The sequence below is a fragment of the Manacus candei genome, unplaced genomic scaffold, assembly GCF_025592945.1.
Source record: "Manacus candei isolate 608988 ecotype Guabito, Panama unplaced genomic scaffold, ASM2559294v1 h1tg000049l, whole genome shotgun sequence".
NCBI lineage: Eukaryota > Metazoa > Chordata > Aves > Passeriformes > Pipridae > Manacus > Manacus candei.
The window spans coordinates 24,039,553-24,058,755 of record NW_026138097.1 but is presented as its reverse complement, the minus strand read 5'-3'; the positions used below and the strand labels follow the sequence as shown (position 1 = coordinate 24,058,755).

Here is a 19,203-nt window from a genome sequence, read left to right as displayed (position 1 = left end):
TAGATAAAAGTACTATATGACACAGCTCTAGATAAGGCCTATGATCTTTCTCTTTTCAGTTTTAAGGCAGCAAAGTAAGCGAAATATAATTTAAGGGACATTAGATAACTACTTGGAGATGAACTAATAATTTTATAAAATACACTGTAGACTGTAGAATAGATAGGGTGTCCATATAGTGAATAAAATACCAGGCAGAGTCAGAAACGAGACATTTTGAAAAAATAATTTGGTATATTTTCTGAAACACAGGTTGTGTAACAATAAATGATAAAATAGATGTATCTGCTTGCTCTATTTAGGACAGTGTATTACTCCATTAATGAAAATAATGAGAGTCCTCTGAGACACCATTCTTTCTTCCTTGAACTCCAAAGTTCCACATAGGTTCTTACCTGCAGGCACACAGATGTCACAAACCCTGATTTAGGATGCTACCAACTATGCCACTTTTCAGGAAGAGTATGATTTACAAAGTATAGATTTATGATATAATGTATAATCCCCAGTAAGCAAATCATTTGCTTATGTTATCAATGCTATGGTTTTCTATCCTTTTAGCTTTCTATTTTATATACTCTGTGTGTTGTATCTGTATCCATCCATGCTCATTACATCTTGTCTGTATTGTTTTACTCTTTACTTACTTCCTACTGTGTGTAAATAAGATTTTAAACAAAATCAAGCCACATGGAGAACCTGTTTTCTTTGTCACTATGCACACCTATATGGTCTGATCACCCTGTCCCACAGTTTTATCATCCCTAACTATGTATATGTCTCAGACTTACACCTCAGGCTAAGGAAATAAGGAGAAGCATTTCAGCATAAGTCAGTGTTTAGGAAGAAATGGTAAGTGGAAGCTGATCAGCTACTTATTTTTGGTTTGCTGTCTCGGGTTTCTGTTATAGAAGAACAGACAAAAAGAAACTAATCAGCTGCAGTTTTTGGGTTAAACTGAAACTGGACACAACCTGATTTTCAGTGTATGGAAAAATAGTAAGGTAAGTTAATGTCAAAAGTAATTATGCTTGGTGGAACTATCAGATGCAGTTTTACACATTTCTTTTAATTCAATATAGACTCAAATGTCTTTTGGAAAATAATTTTCAGCTTTTTTTAAGATGTGAACAGTAAAATTATGCTCCTTCTTTGTCTAATGCCTTACATTTAAAGTTACTGTGCAGAGGTTTTAGCAACATAAGGAAATAAAATATTATACAGGTCAAAATATTAACATATTCCATATGATGATCAAGCCACATTCAGGAAACAGGATGTGGGGAAAAATAAAGTAAGGACAGTTTTCCTTGGGGAAAAAGTATAATTGGAATATCTGCTGGTACCCTCAACTAGCAATTTTAAACTTGCCAACTAACTTCTGTGCAGTCACATGGTTGATGTTCAAAACTAGATTCTTCTTCTCCATCTTCCCTTTAGAATCTTCTTGCCCCATCCTATCTGGCCATATGAGAAGCAGCATTTATTTGTTCACCAGTACAAAGCCTCCCTAAACTAAGAAACAATGAAACATTCAACCTACCAAAACCATTTGTCACATATGCACTCTTTGGTCCAGATCTTCTTGTCTGAGAAGGCCACAGACCTCCTTGGAATCCACCTGCTGTGACACAGTCTCAGTGACATGACAGAGAAGCCCCCATGTGACTCTCTAGCCCCACTTACAGCCAGGGTTTTTACAGTATTAAGGATACAACTGCAACCATGGTCGACATGGAAACAGTTAATCCTTTTCCAAGGCTACTTGTTTTCTGTTAACACATTTTGAAGGATGCAGACAGATGGTATCACTTGCAAAGTTATTGTTTTAGTTTGTCAAGAGGCAGAGTAGCGCCTGGAAAGCGCTCAAAAGTTACCACCAAACAGGATAAATGCAGAATCTGTATGATTGACAGAAATAAGTTAAATTCTTCAACAAATAAAATATTAGACATTTTTTAAAGATTGCTGAGATGTCTGAATCTGTGTGGAAATTTCAAACACATCAGTTTTCCTTAAAATCATATTGCAAAAGCCCTCACTGCGAGTCTTGTCAAGGTCAGACAGGAGTTGTCTGAAGTAAACAAATATAATAAAAACAATTCTGCACCTTTTAAAAAGAATAGGAGTCTAGACTTAGCCTAAATAGGCTCTCTTATTTCTCCTATGCTTGTTTCCTAATTATTCAAGTGCCTCAACAACAAAAAAATTTATTAGCAAGTATTTCTTCTGCAGTGAAGGAGACATACTAATATGTAATGCTTTAATAGTCATCTGAATAAAGATTCAGCTTTGCACACTAAAATGTTATTTCTGCTATTTTGCAGAAATCCACTTGTATTGATTACATATATCTAGGAGTTTCCAGCTTGTTTCTTTAAATACTTTTCTCAAAGATCAGTCTTTATGCTCAGTCAGATCATAATATATATGTCCATAATAATGTCCATTTAATATATGGACATTTTCTTGTCTTTACAGGCAAATATTTGGAGAGATTGGATGTATCTTCACATCTTCAATTCCATGGTGCAATTGTGTATTGCAACAAAGTACAGAAGTAAAAATAGAGATGCAATCAAATAGGAGATATCTACTAAGGTACAAATATGATGCAAATGCAGATCACTACAAAAATATTCCATCTCTTTTTGTGCTACATCAAGCCTCAGGCCTCTTTCTCTGTAGATGATGCATTTGAGAACTATTGTTTGTTGCAGATGTGACCCAGCTTTCTTGGCATGAAGCAGAAGGCTTCTTTAATACAGTAACATTACTGTGCCACATCACCTCTTTTGAATGAGGGAAAAGAAAATACAGAAAGACAAGAAAAGGTAGAAATTATTAGAAGAAATGAAATATGCTAAAGAAAGAAAAAGCACAATTTAAAAAAAAACGATCAAAAGCTTGAATGAAAAAAAAAAGGATAATAAAGACACTAGGGGAATGCTGAGATCACAGGTGTGCATATGTATGTAGAAAAGATACCCTACATGCCATGGACAAACTCTGCCTAGAAATGGAGACAAGAAAGAATCTTACTGCAGACACAAAGACAAGTGTACAGTTTTCTACCATTTTCAGTGATTCCCAGATGATGACACACTAGTGAATTGATCATTTTTATGTGTTATTTGAAGCAGTATGAACCAATGGTTGGTTGTACACCACTAAGTCTTATGCATTGCACCTACTTAATTACAAGCCATAGTATCAAAGGAAATAAAAATGACCCCATGCCTTGTTGCTTAAACCCCCAGTTAATCACATAAGCTGTTCTTCTGTGCAGTTGTATCACAAGGAGATAAACATTTCCAAAGAATTGGTTATAAATATAACCAAAAAATTAGCCAGGACCTTGAGAGTTTTTGCATTGTGAGATTAGATTCAAGATTACAGATCTTCAGATTACTATTTCTCACTGTCTGCCTTTTTTTCTCAAAGCATTTTAGGTCTATGCTAATAGAAGAGAAAATAAATGCAGCCAAAACACATCCCCTAGATTAGAACTCTTTAAAATAAAAAAATAAAAAAAAAGTTGGATTAAGAAGTAGTTAAAATTTATCTTTTGCCCATTACACACTTTATCAGATTTCAAGTGGGAACACTCCTTACAGGCAATATTGAATCATCTATAAAGAGCCTGAAGCCAAATTTTAGACCAACTAATATTGCAGAAGGTAACTCGTGAGATTTAGGGAGATCCAGGTTAGAAGCCTTTGCTTGGCTCACTTCAGAACAGAAACCCGATCTGCCTCTGAAAGAGTGGGTAAGTATTCCACCCACTGCACTACTGAGTCATTTACAATTCTGGTCCCTACCAATGACCTTTTAATTTTTTATAAAAATTTAAATAACTTCCTTGGGGAGACTCAGATTGTAAAATATGGAGGAAAAGTTACTTACTTAAAATGAGATCTGGGTTAAATCCAAGGGAAATGGAGATTTAAAATTTATTTTCTTCCATCCCAAAAGTGTTCCTTAACCACTACCCACTGTGCTAACTTCTGATTTGGTATCTTTCTTCCTATCTCTCTTTTCCTCTACCTGGGCATACAAAACATGTTGAAGCAATGACAGTACTTCAGAAAAAAACTAACTTTGCCTTATCAGAATTTTCCACCTGGCCTGTTTGCCTGTATAGTTATCAGATTCCCACAAACAAACAAACCTACTCTTTGTATATGTGCATGTATGTATCACGGAGATATAAGTAAACTTGATGTCACCCATGCGAGAATATGGCATGGATGAGAACGAGAACACAACAAGGAAAAAGTACTTTCTCCTTATGTGCTGTATTCTTCCCCTAACACACACACATTAAAACATAGATCAGCAATGAAGGTAGTAGAAGCACACAACAGACATCACAGCAAAACCAGAGTGGTGGGATATAATTGAATTATGAAAAAAAATCCACCTAAATAAACCAGTCATTTGGCCCATTTGACATCTTTTGATGTTAAGTAAAGTATGCAAAATGCTTTTACACAAGCTCAAATGAAAATAAATGCATTGGTCTCAGGTGCAGTCCTGATCTACTCTGGTACTAAAAATATACATAAATATTGCATATTGAAAAAATGTACTCTGTCATTTCACAAAAGAAGCATTCCATTTGTTGTAATAAATTACTAATCTGACAGATTGCAGTCACGTTTACAATATTTCAAGGTTTGTCTTGTTTCCTTGTTCTTCTGTGCTGTTTTGACAGAGAGAGATAACTCATGCTTTTCTTTTTGTCTATAATGGCAGTGCAGTAAATTAAATCTGAAGTTATTTTAGCCAATCAGAAATCTTGATTAGTTGTAGTCTGATTAAGGAATAGTGAATAGCTAAGTAACAAATTTCCTCTATCTTATTTATCTTTGTAATTAAAATGCATACTGCACATCAATCAAATAATCTACATTACAAAAAATTGCAGACTTTTTTTGGAACTCAAGTGTTGTTTTGTTGGCAGGAGCATTTATCAGGGTTTATGACCAGCTGTCAAGGAATCATAAGGTACCCACATGAAACTATCTGTCTGATAAATAACCTCAAGGAAAGATGGGAAATTATCAGCTGTAGCTATTACAAGAATGCCAAAACAACATACAGTGTTTCCACTAAGGTAGAAGAGCATCAGGCCTTGATGTTAAGATAATTATTTAGGTTGTCAGACAACAACAAAGGTCTAATAATTCTTTCAAGCTCTTAAATGTCTACAATTTAGTCTGTGGTGTCACTTGTGCTCCTGCAAGTCTTGATCTGGAGTGAAGTGATAGAATACACTGAGTGCTGAATAAACTACACATGAAAACCTCTATAAAGAAGATGGATGAACACAACTTTCTACATTATTAAGTTCACAAGCAACAGATAACACATACTTTGGGGGCTTAAATCTTATACACAAAACGTGAAGTAAGGAATTAATTAAATAAGACAGTTTAGGAAAGTTCAAAATACAGGGATTTGCTTTTGAAAACTTTCAGGTTTTAGAGAAAAAAATGGCCAAAATGCAAAATATAATTGGCTTAGATGTGTGTACATATTTTCACATGGTAAATAAATAAACAAGTTCAAAAATTCCTTTGTAGATATTTCGTAATGGTGATATTTACAATTTCTTCTTTCTAGGGATGGATTCTACTGTCTTATATGAAAAACGACAATAAAATCAACATTTGTTTCAGGACATTTTTTTGACTGCACTGTTTTCCATGTAAAGAAAATAAGGATATAGTGATATAGATATGCCACATTATATTTATCTGTTAAAGATAAAGATAAAAAGAAAAACAAAATGGAAAAATCCCATGCTTTGACATTATACCTGGCAACCAGCTTAATCTACAATTATTGCATTAACTCAAACTTTGAAATCTTGGAGTGTCTTTATATTTCATTACAAAAATCATTCTGCTGTAAAATTAATAGGTAACAGTGACAACTATGTTTATGGTTTCAATGACAATCTTTGTTTTCCTTGCAAAAAAATGCCCACAGGTGACATGTTCCCTGCCATTAGTCTGTTAAGCTTGAAAGATGGGTCATTGTATTCAGATTATAAACTAAGTCTGAATTTTTCTTAGATACAATCAAAACACCAGAATTTTTTTATACATTTATCACTGAAAACAGGATCTGGGAAGGAGGTAGTATGACCTTGGATTTTGGTCTTTGGAAATGATGAGTTCGAATATCCTTTCAAATTTCAATAAGCCCTACATGCTTAAGAAGAAAAAACACTGGAGAGAAATAATAGAACAGGAGTTTAAGCTTCTAAACACAGGAATACAATATTGATCCTCAAAAATCATTATACTGTTGATGCAAGGGGAGGGGAAAGAAAAAAATCCTTTTTATTAGTGTTTCAGACAACTACCACGACGGACTTTTGAGTCCTAACTGTGCTGCAACACTCAGCAAAAAAAAATATTTACAACTTTTCAGAGTTCTAATGCAGTACAAATTTCAAAAGCCATTTTTTCACTATTTGTTTGCGAGTATATACCACCAAGCAGCTGGGAAATCTAAAAAAGGTTTGAAATCTGCTTAGAATTTTTAGATTCTTGTCACTATTTCTGGGGAGATTCTTGTATAATACTTTTAAAGTAGAAAAAAAATGCTATATTTTAAAAAAGTATATTTTTAAATATTTCATCACTACTTGACCCTATTGACTGTGGCTGTGTTTGTCATTGTCTAGAAGCAAAGAAAGTGGAAGAAACAATGTTAACTGGTGCTTTTAATTTAGAATTCTTTTCCCTATTAGTGGTTTTCCTTAGAAAAATGTTCTTTTACTGAGTAAAACTATTATCTCTCCTTAGTGACAGAAGTTGTTGGAGCATCTTTAAATTCAGCTGTAACAAAACTAATTCACTTGAAGAACAGTGCTATTTCTTAGGGCAATTTCTTCTGTATCTAGGTTGCATGTGCAGTTGATAGCAAAGAAAGGAAGTTCATTTTTTCTATTTCCATAGATCTTTGTATAAAAAAAAACCATAAGGAAACTATTCCTCTATCTATTCATGTTTTAGTTCTACTACATATTAACTAGGAATGGCTTACATTTAGGAGAGTTTAGTGCTAGTGAGGTTTATGACAGTTTTATTGGAAGCATTTAACAAGATTCAGTGTTTGTCAGCAGCTGGACCAGTGAGCAGCCTGAAGGCCACTCAGCGTAAACACAGTGGTAGGTGAAAACATTCAGATCATCTGCAAAAATGAGAAGTAAAAATAAACCTTAAAAGCATTGTATAAACATTTACAATCATAGTCAAAATTTCACTTCTTATCCTATCATTGAGACTGTTTTGAATTACTGTGCCTAAGTGATGACAATCCTTCAGTGTAAATGATAATGTGGCAGCACTGGAAAAAGAAATTATGTTGGTACTTGCAGTGTAGAAAACATATCCTGTTTTTCCCTTCTCAGTGTGGCTACCACTCTGAGTCTCCCCTGGGTGATAACTACAGGAGGACAAAAGTATTGATGTTTCCTTCCTGTTGGAAATCGCCCCATCTTCATGTTAGATACTCAAGCTGTTAGAGGGGAAAAAAAGTCATAAGCACTTGACTTGCAAATAATCTGTCACAGCAGGTCAGGGCCAACTAACTTTCCTCACCAAAAGAAAGGAAAATGCAAGAAGCAAAAGACAGGGAGAGACAGATCTGATTTCTGCAAATGTCCAGCCCGTCTGCTCAGCCAGATGGCCAATTGAATCACAAGAGGAAGGTGTCACAGTCACAGAGAAACCTGAGACTTTCCTGCTTTATCATGCTCTAGCCAAAAATAATAATTCAACAGCAGCCAACAGAACCCTAAAGGCTTTGTGTACTAGCATGTCGAGCTTTCCTGTAATCACTGTGATATCTTCAGGAACAAGGGGTGGCATGAATCATTATTTGGATGTGATAACATGACCCATACAAACATTAGGGGATAATGGGTAAGTCTGCACTCTGCAAATCGAATCACACCATGATCCATAATTAACCTAAGTGAGCTATTGCTTTATTGAAGTAGCCCTGTAAATGAATGGGTCACAGTCTATTTAAAAGCTGAGAGATTTGTTAATGCTCCAGGGGTGTTATATTCTATTAGAGCATACAGCCCAAGTACGACTGAGATTCTAAGTCTCCTCTTAAAGGACAGGTAGCAAAGAAGGGAAAACCTAAGATTTAGACAGGAATAATTTTAAAACACTACACTGAAACCTAGTTATTTGCACATATATACAAAGGTATTTTTTACGTGTCTCAAAGTTTGTCTTAAAGAAGGAAGAAAATAATCACTAATTTGAAAAGTTTTTATTTCTCACAAACTTTTATAGTGCAGGGAGTCAAGACTTTGAGACTGGGTGAAAATTAATGCACTTCCAGTTAATCTGAATCAGCATTACGTGACAAATTAACATTGCACTTCAGAAAAAAGCTTCAGAATTCAGCATAGGAGGTTTTCAACATTAAAGAAACTACTTTAGGAACTCTGGATTTTGTATAGCCCAGGTCTTAATACCAGTTCTTCACTGTTCAGTTTAGATAACAGAACTGAACTTCAAAACCAGTTAAGACAAACCTTTCAAAGACTCCTACCCCCTCCTTTTTTTACTGCATCCTGGCAGCTTTATTCAATTACAGATGCAACAAGGAATTATGGACATCATCCTTTGAGACTGATAAAACATAAATGAAGAAGGAATTATTTTCCTCTTAAATATTTCTGAAATAAAGCTTAAATCAAGAATTATATATTTCTTCACCAAAAAAAAATCTTTACAGCTGTAAAGATTATAGAAATTCTTTGTAAAAAGGGGGAGTAAATAAATGAGTCTATTAGGTAAATCATTACATGCTAGTAAACCTGTTTTGCCTGACAGAGGTAGGAATAGGCTTAGCAGTTGAGAGGAAGAGATCTTCTCCAGGAGCTGCATGGGTACTTTGAGAGGAACATCTGCAGCAAAACTTGCTGAACAGTGACAAATCAGTAATCATCTTAAATATTTTTATGTCTTTCTAGGAAGAAAAGATGATTAGTTTCCACTTTCTTCGCTTTCACCTTGAAAAATTAAAAAATATCTGCGATTACTTCACATATGACTCAGTTAAATAGTTATTCTGAGAATATATAAGGAGTTTTAAGGGGTCGTGTCTTGTACTTTTCGTGAGTTCCAGGGCATCTACATAGAATGACTTTGGTTACATTTCTAAAGGTTTATCAGAGTAAGCCACTAAATATTACTATACACACTCTTTTACTTATTTCTTTGTTGGGACACGCTTTGCTCTTGATACTCAAATTATATACTCATTTCCTTTATACGTTCTCAAGACCCTGTGACATTTTCACCTGCTGGATTGAAATTCACTAGAGCAATGCTGCTTTTCCTGACAAGAGCTAAGTTTAAGGGTGTTCAGTCTTTTTTCTCCAGTCACAGCTTCAAGGACATTCATATTCATGTTTAAACAATTCAGTTCACTCTACAGCCTTGGGAACCAAATCCAGTGAAATACCTTTCCTGTGCATAATAACGAAGTCCCCATGAACCACACACAGCTTCTGAAGAATGTTAGACACTTGAGTAAGCTACTGTCTCAGACCCTTCTCTAACTTTGAAGTCTGATTTAGACTTGCATTTCTGGAACCTCCCTGATGATATCTATGATTGTCCATAAAGTTTAAATAGCATACCAACTTCTATAGGTAAAAATTTTTTACCCTTAAACTGTTAAAATCATATGCAAGCCACTGATGACTCGTTCTTCTTGATTTCTATTTGATCTAGTAATTGGATAAAAGTGCATCTTCTCAGTGTGAAGGGACAACTAATAAATTAGAGAAGAGTATATAGAAATCAACACAACTGTTTATGACAAGACTTAGGAATACAAGACAATAAAGCTGCAATCTGTTCTTTGATCGTCTCTCTGTCACAGCCAAGAAAACGACACTGATATACAATTCTGAGATTAGCTCAGTTGGTTAGAGCATGGTGTTAATAATGCCAAGGTCCATGAATTTGATCCTCCTATGGCCCATTCTCTCTGGAACTGGACTTGGTGATCCTTGGTGGGTCCCTTTCAACTCATAATATTCTGTGAAATCTTAATTCATTTTCTTTTGAGTTGCACACTGCAGAAATAATAGTTTCATTGGACAGAAAACTTCACTTATCTCCTGGGCTATCTGGACAAGCTTTCAGAGTCCAACATTAGCAAAATGTTAATGTTTTTTTTTTCTTTTTTACTGATATTAGTTTTTAAATGAATAGAATCAGCCTTTACTTCTAGCACTGAGAACAGATACTATCTTATCAGAAGAAATAGAGAACGAATAGGAATATTTCATAGAAATATAGGATGATTAAAACTAGAAGGGACCCTAAAGATTATCTAGATCCAAACCCCCTGCTATGGGAAAGGGTATCACCCACTATATTGGATTGCTGGAAGTCCCATCCAGCCTGGCCTTGAGCACTTCCAGGGATGGGGCATCCACAGCTTCTCTGGGCAACCTGTGTCAGTGTCTCACTATTCTCTGAGTAAAGAATTTCTTCCTAACATATAATCTAAATCTCTTTTATCAGAATGCTTTTAAACTAAAAGAGGAGCAAAGCCCACTCTCAGCCCGTCTTCATAGGAGAGATGCTCTAGCAGTCTGATCATCTTGGTGGCCTTCCTCTGGACCTGTTCCAACAGGGTCATACATTTTCTGTGCTGAGGATTTTAGGGCTGGACACAGGAAGCCAAGTGGAGTCTCACAAGAGTGAAGTAGAGGTGGACAATCACCTCCATTGACCTGCTGGCCACACTGCTTTTTGACGCTGCCCAAGATGCAGTTGGTTTTCTGGGCTGCAAGTGGACACTGCCGTGTCACGTTGAGTTTTTCACCTACCAAAGGTCCAAGTCCTTTTCCACAGGGCTGCTTTCAGTGAGTTCATCTCCCAGTCTATACTCATGTTTGGCATTGCCTCAAACCACATTGGACTTGTTGAACCCCATAAAGTTCTCATGGGCCTACTTCTTGAACTTGTCCAGGTCTGCCTAGATGACATCCTGTCCTTCAGATGTGTCAACCACACCGTTTAGCTTGGTGTCATCTGAAAACTTGCTAGGTGCACTCAATGCCACTGTTTATGTCATTGATAAAGATATTAAGGACCACTGGCCCCGAGAAAGAGCGCAGAGAAACACCACTCCTCACCAACCTCCAACTGGACATAGAGCCATGGACCACAACCATCTGGCTGTATCCATCCAGCCAATTCCTTCTCCATCCTTCAAATTCATATCTCTCCAAACTGGAGATAAGGATGTCATATGACTATATCAAAGGTCTTACAGAAGTCTAGGTAGATGACCTCAGTCAGTCTTCCATGTTCCATTGATGCAGCCAGTCCATCATAGAAAGCCACCAGATTGGTCAGACACAGTTTGCCCTTATTGAAGTCATTCTGTCTGTATTGGATCATATTTGTTGTATGATACATTTTCTATAGATCTCACTCCTGTTACATACATTTACAAACACCAGAAAGCCGTCTGTAGGTGCAGTCAAAAACCTTTGGCCAACTTTGCAGCTGGTGAGAGTACCTAGTTTTCACGTGTTAGCAGAATTCAACTAGTTACGTTGGTAAAAACCTAAGTTTCTAGACACAAAGATACAATCTGAAAGACTTTTGAAGTTGCACATGATAAAATGCATCTTTATTAAGTGATATGTGATTGAATGTGTCTGTCTTTTAAACAGAAAGATACTTGAAATACTTTCCAGATACAGCTATTGGAAAAGTACTCTCCTTTCTTTCTACCTAGTTTATGTGGTTACTGTAGATCTTATATACTGGGATAAGATATCCTTTTCCATGAATATACTTATTGAATTAAGTCCTTGAAACATTGTGTGGTTTTGAGTCACACAGAGGCCTTCTTTAGATGCATTTACAGATCTATTTTCTCATTCATCTGTATGTTTTTGTGTGAAAATACTTCTGATCGTGAGCCAAAACCAGACCTTTAGACCTCAAGTAGATTAGTTGATGTTTATGAGTGGTAAAGAGGGAAAATACATGATGGGAAGAACCTAAAATATAGGTTACAAATTAAGAATGCAGAGAGGCAGGTAGTAAGAAAGTGGTTGTCTGGTATAAAACAAATCACCCAAGGTCATTTTAGGTGAATCTATGAAAGTTCACATATTACTATTAATTAGTGCTTAATTAATTCTTCATTTTTGTATATCGGACCAATCAAGTGCAGATGTCAGACAGCAAAAATTTCATAAGAGGATCCCTTCTGACAGAGACTGCCACCTGAAAGAAGGATTTCTGCTGGCTGCTGGTCCATTTCTGAGGAAATCCACAGCGCAGTTTCGGGCCTTCCCTAAGTCATATTAACAGCAGCTTCCAAAAGAAGAACTTCCAGCATGTATGTAATGAGTAAGGCAGCCACATGGTAGCCATAATCTCTGCCTGGCCAAAGGCCTGCTATTTACCAATAGCAGAAGAGTACCATCTTGTGACTGAGGGAGACTCCAGTCAAGGTTAAGGCAGTTTTGTTCCTATTCTGTGCTCAAAAAGAGGCTAGGAGGCTAGGGTCAACCTAAACTGAAGCATATTTCTACAAGAATAATAATTACTACTGGAATGTAAAATGAAAGATGCTGATGAATCAAGCCTGTCATACCTGATCATTGAGCTGTCTCCTCAGTGAATCATCCAGGTTTATTTCTCTGACAAAGACCAGAACCAGGGTTATTTTCATCAGTGATAGGAAAGTTGAAGCAAAGAGAGTTTATTTAACTTAAGCTAAGTTTTATTTCTCTTCCACCTAAGTATTTTAAACCCAATACTATTGTTTTCATATCTACCATCATTTTTTATTATGTAGTTCAATCCATTGGGTCATTAATACATTATCTACAAAATTCATTATGTTAATTTGAAGTGTTTTCCTTCAGCTGAAGTAGTTTTCAAGCTTCATTGCTATTTCCACAAAAGTCCCATTGTATGGTGAAAGTTTTCAGTGGTTTATAAGACATAATATACTAAATAGAACTGAATAAAGAGACTGCTTCTGTGGCTGAAGGTATTGCATAGTCAACCACCTCTGACTCTGCTACCAGAGGAGAGATGATTGGAAAAAAAATCTGTAATTTTGTAAGGACAGTGGGAAATAAAAGACAATAGGTGCAACAGGAGTGTCTACTTTGAAGCAGTGGCCAGGGCATTTCAAAATTCAGTTTATAACTAAATTTTACTGTAGATAGTAAGAACCTCTGCATTGAGACAGATCAGAGAAGAAACACAGTGCAAAGCAAATAAAAGAAACAAAATTTTTACAAGATTTCAAAAAGAAGGTAGGTATAACAAGTTATGAAAAAGTCCACTTGATCTGTCAGGGAAAACCAATCCCTTTGTGGTGTTTAGCAAAGTAGTTTTATCTCTATATATAGAGATCCCTCACAACAGGTTTCACTGAATGGAAGAAAAAAATCAGTCAAGACAAAACAATAAAGAATAATGAAATGAGGAAAGAGGATCCATTAAAACAAAGTGCTAAGACAGTACCTTCCCCCTTTTTATTTGATAGGAATGTAAGCTTTTCAATAGTGAGAGATGATTAATATCTTGTACTACGTCTAAAGGAAAAAAAATTACTTTCTTTAGCAGACAACTTCTTAAACCCATGATGACATATATGGGAATTATGTCTTAATATTAGGCAAACTCTTAAGTGGCATCCTAAAAAGAGACAATCTTTTTGAAATTTAGGTCTCTGAGCAGCAACTTGTATTAATGGGAGATGACAGAATCTGTATTCCTTTATCCTAGTTTTTACATTAAGAAGTATCCTGTCAGGTTTACTCTGTGGAATCTGATAATATCACAATATAAAACAGTGCACACATGAAAATATATCCCAACATTATTTCCACTACTATGACACAACCACTTGTAAGTATCATACAGCTCCAAACTGCAGGCCCGGAGGAGTGAGTACACTGAGAGAAATGAATGTACCACAGCAGACCCAAATCCTCCCTCCCTATCAAAGATTTTTAGAAAAGTGAAATCTAGAACTGAAAAAAGAGGAGTCATCTTTCATGTTAGATGTTATATTCCAGTCCCTTTAGTGAATAGACATTTAGCTAAGAAAAACCAAAAATCACATAATATTTTTCATAATGCAGTGTAATAAAACATAACATTTCAGACTATATACCTTCTTAAGTAGCATTTGTCTACTGTTACCACCATGAACCATAATTCATTTCTTTGTGATATCTCACCCTCAATGTTCTATACCCTCAAATTATGTTCACATTTTAAAAAGTCTTATAAAAACATCTCCGTTTAAGAGGTGTGTATAAACACAACCAAACTAGTGTATACCTAGAAATGTTTTAAGTAAAGGTATTTTTATGAGCCATTTAAAAGCAGAACAGTATTTGGCTTCATATGATGATCTTCACATTCAAGATCCCTCAGAGTGCTTTGCAAATGAAAAACCTGGAAACCAACCAAGATACTGATGCAGCAGGTAAGTATATATGATTTGAAGGGGAGAAGATAAATGCAGATGTATTAGAGTTTCTTAACACATGAATGAAAAGCCATGGTAAGAAAAATCAAAGACACTATGATGTCAGCTTTAATTTTTTCTTGTTCTGGGTTTCTTTCCTGCCTCTTTTTATTAACAGTCTTTAATACACAGGTTCAAACACATCAGCTGTCAGAAATAAAAACAATGTGTAAATGAGATTAAAATGTGGCTGCTCTACTCAGCAGCATACTGAAAAAATATCAGTATATTTTATAGTTTAAAATAATGTAATTTAGATCTTGTAGAAATAATTTTCTTTATGCATTTATGCTAAAATTGAACTATGTTTCTTTTCTAGACTTTCACAAGGTGTTGAGAACTCCAACAGGACTGTCATCAATTTGTTTATATTTGACTTTGTATTTATAGTTTCTCATAGTTTCTCATAGAATTGTTAAGATTGGAAGAGACCTCTAAGATCATCAGGTCCAACCATTAACCTAATACTACTGTGTTCACCACCAAACCATGCTGGTAAGTGCCACATCTACATGCCTTTTGAACTCATCCAGGGATGGCAATTCCACCACTTCCCTGGATATCACTGTTTGTCAATGTTACGAAAAACATTCAGAAAAAATTTAGTATTCCTAAAAGACAGAAATAGAGTTGCTCAGCAGAAATACCTATATGTGATCATTTTTCAAAGCCTTATGATTGTGAATTGGACAACGGTGGTAACTTAATCAAAATGCAAGTTGTCATCACAAAATGATTTCACACAGTACTCACATTTGTATTATTAACTATGTTGTCTGGTAATACAGTATAATATAAGTATACATAAGCAACAGAGGTAAAGAGTTTAATAAACTTTGTATATTGTTGTATAAAAATTGATTTATATTGTTAGAATCAGAAGTAGGATGTATGACAAAAATAGACCTTTTAAAGTAAATATGTCTAAACTTAAAATACATTCTGTTTCTTACATTCTTACATTCTGTAACAGTTCCAGGTAATTATATTATAGCTAGAAAACAAGGAATGGACATGTAATAAGCACATTCACTCTCTTATGAACTTTAAAAGCATAAGGATAAGAATAAGCAATATATTCCAGAGCAAAAGGTATGACGTCCCTCCAGGTAGACACTGTCATCTTCCAAATGATGTATGTGCAGAAATTCTTTTCATATACCCTCCTCAAGAAATTTGATATTTATGATGTTATGCCTAATGAGAAAACTGTGCTCTGAATAATCTTTGGTTTCATATTTTAGGAATCAGTCATCACATAGGAAATTCTTAGTGTTGTACCAGTTTTATGGTAGGGTATATGGTGAGGAAAGGCCCACTCCCCACCAATGAGATGGTGGCACCATGTACTTCCATGGCTGTGATGTAGAGGCTGTAAGATACAAACCTCTATGCCCACCCCCTCACCTCTGTGCTTCATTACATGAACACAGTGCAGTTTTCCACTCTGACTTTATCTTCTCTCTCTTACTGTAAGACTTTACATTGGATGTGCACATCAGAATAGTTCAGAAAAGTTAACACAGGACTAACAGATCCTTTGACCATGTTAAAGAAAATTTACCTGAGCTCTAGGTGATAATAAGAATATTTGAAAAATTTGATGACACTTTACACATTTACATGTAAGTTACCTCCTTCTCTAAGTTACCTCCTTCTCTAATTCTGTGATAACTGTTTAAATACTTACTTAATCATAAACTTTTTAACCTTTTATGAAACATTTATAACCATACCTTTAAGATAATGTAGTAGTAGCATCCAGATAAAGGCAATACAGATAAAAACATCATGACATTTTCCTATTACACAGGTGTCAACAAAGTATTTTAAATAATTTGAATACTGAAAAAGCTGTCAGTCTAAAGACCACTTAAGGAAAAGCAATTTAGGAATTTGCTAACCTACAAAATTTTTAAATCATCTCAAGAACTACTATTGAACTAATTGGTTATTTAAGGTTGAAGAAAAGAAAATAAGCATTTGCTTTCCTTCTGAATACTGATTACTAGTCATCTTTTTCTTCAGAAGAACAAAATTCTAACTGATGGATACAAAATGAGGAACTGCATATAGTAAGACAACCGTAACATTTATATTTGCTATTCTGTTATCTATTCTCTACTGTATGTCATTACGACTGAAATATTATTTCTTCCTACATATTTGGAAAAAAAAAGACAAAGTATTAAACACTCTGAGGGAATTCTGTATATGTATTACAAATAGAAATTTTGAGAGATCCAACACAGTAGATAAACAAATAACAGATCTGACATTCAGAACAGTTTGGGGGGGGGGAGGGGGGAACAGAGGGGAAGGGGGTAAATTAATCCAAATAAAGCAGACTTGAGGAAGAATGTCATATATGTGATAGATGTGAAAAAGACAAAATAAATTACTTTTAAAAACAGTCTTTTCAAACAAAATAACTTTTTTCTTGCTTCCTCAAAAGAGAATCTGTTTTCCCCACCATCTCTCACACAGACCCCAATCTCTAAGAAGAGCAACATCAGGTAACTAGTTTGATCACTCGCAATGGAAGCCTTTGGTCTGTATACTGATATGTTCTGGAGCTCTCAAATCAGTTTAGCAATTAACTGCTTATGACTTCTTCAATGTAACCATCTGGCTTTCAGATCTGGGGAAATATTTTGTAAGAAGCCTGGAAATCTCTTGAAAACACACTGTGATCAATGATAGTTTTAACAGCATGTTCAGAGGACTGAAATAAAGGCGTCCTGACAAATTCATGAATTTCCTAAAAGCATGGTTTCGTGGAAACATTTTAATATTGATTTATATTGTATCTGAAATGCAATCACACACAGAGCAAGAGCTACATTATAATAATATCTACTTAGTATTACTGAATTTTTAGTGTTTTGTCATTCATATTTGAATTTGAAAATAGGGGGGAAATTACCAATAATCTCAACCATTGATTGATACCACCCAGCATCCTGTTTAGCTCTGTATAGATATTTGCAGATATAGAAAAAAAAAAAATTAACTGTCGCTCAATAAACAGAGATTTACACAAAGTCCATCATCACCACCACACCATAGCATGTTTTGAAAGGAATATTTAAAAGACAAGAAACATGCATCCTTCTACCTAGATTAAATAATAAGAATTGAAGTATCAAAACCACAGAGCCATTCACATAAAAAATTACATGAAATATTCAAAATAAGTACTTTCACACATCTGTTATAGGCACACTTGCAGCATGATTTGTAATTCAGAGCTAAACTCACCATTAAACCAGCTGTATAAAGATTAGGTACGTTATACTGGTCATCAAATGACTAATTTGTAGAAGATCAATTTGAAACATTATAATGATAAATCACGGTTCGCATTTGAAAATCTTGTATGTCAGGGCTAAATTTTCTTTCTCACCATTAAATTTTTTCTGCAGTGCCTTTTTTTTTTTTTTTTCCCTAAGGGAGCAAGCTGCTCAGGTGCTTTCAAAGTTGTTTCAAGTCAAATTCACATTCCTTACCTTCTTTGTTTTTAATTGAACCTTATTACTTTAAAGGTCAATGCTGCAGAAACTCTCCCCCTGCCCCCGTATTCACACACACAGGACTGAGCGCTTAAGGAAAAAAAAAGGACATAAAAATATGGCAAATACATTTTTCAGTCCCACGAATTTCACACCATCTCTTAGCTATTTTCCTTCTCAACTGAGTCCCCGGTTTGGCACACTGTATTTTCCTTTTTATCAGCACTGATCTTCCTAGCCATCACCACAGAAGTAGTTGCACCCACACCTATGTACCTATGTATTTCAGAGCCGCTGCCCGACCTGGTGGAGGGCTGGACGCCTGCAAAGCGGGAAGGGGAAAGTGCAGCTCCTTCGTCTCCCTCCACTGTTCCCTCTTCCTTTAGGTACTGCGGACTCGCACACTTTGTTTAGAACTTATTGAAGTTTTGCGATTCCAAACCGGGATGAGCAGGGAATACAGGCTGCTAATCCACACGGACAGATTTCTCGCGCGTGCCTCTGCAGCTCCTCCGTGGAGGCAGCTTCCCTTTGTGCAGTGTTCCAGGAGCCCCCACACCACAGCCCCAGCCACCGCGGTACCATCCCAATCTCTCCTCCACCCCTCTCTTCTCCCCCAAAAAAGCCGCCTTACCTGCTACGTGGAGCTGCAGCAGCACCAGCAACGCCAGCAGCAGCAGTGTGCACAGCGGCAGCGCCTCGTTCTCTGAATCACTGTAGCAATAAACTGCCCTTTCTCGCGTTCCCCTTCATTCACAAAGGATCTCACAGGCAGGAAAGGCAGGTAGAACCCACTTTCTTACTGGAAAAGGTTGGCTCCCTTCTCGGATACGACCGAATCCCTTTCTGTGATTCCCTACACATTTACCCTTCAGATCTATACTGCGCTTCAGCAGCAGCCTGAGCTCAACTGCAGCTGATAGAGACCAGCCAATTGGTATTGAGGATTCCCTTTCTGTAACCCCCTCCCACAAAAATACACCGTCTGCATTTGAAATTGTATTAGTTGTGAAAAGTAGTTTTAACCCCTTGCTTGAAAACCACACTGTGTTTTTGGAGCTTCAGATAATCTGTTTTCTTTTTCATGAAGAAAAGCTCTGACTGATCAAAGTAT

The 19,203-nt window shown here is 35.9% G+C and overlaps 1 protein-coding gene across 1 annotated transcript in view; it reads right to left on the bottom strand.

Annotated features, from left to right (window-relative positions):
• CDH12 (cadherin 12) overlaps positions 1-18,989 on the bottom strand; it is a 528,112-nt gene extending 509,123 nt beyond the window's left edge. The window contains exon 1 of the mRNA XM_051799389.1: positions 18,724-18,989. The gene's annotated coding sequence lies outside the window, so the exon portion shown is untranslated. The remainder of the gene's footprint in view (positions 1-18,723) is intronic.
• Positions 18,990-19,203: the final 214 nt, after the last annotated feature.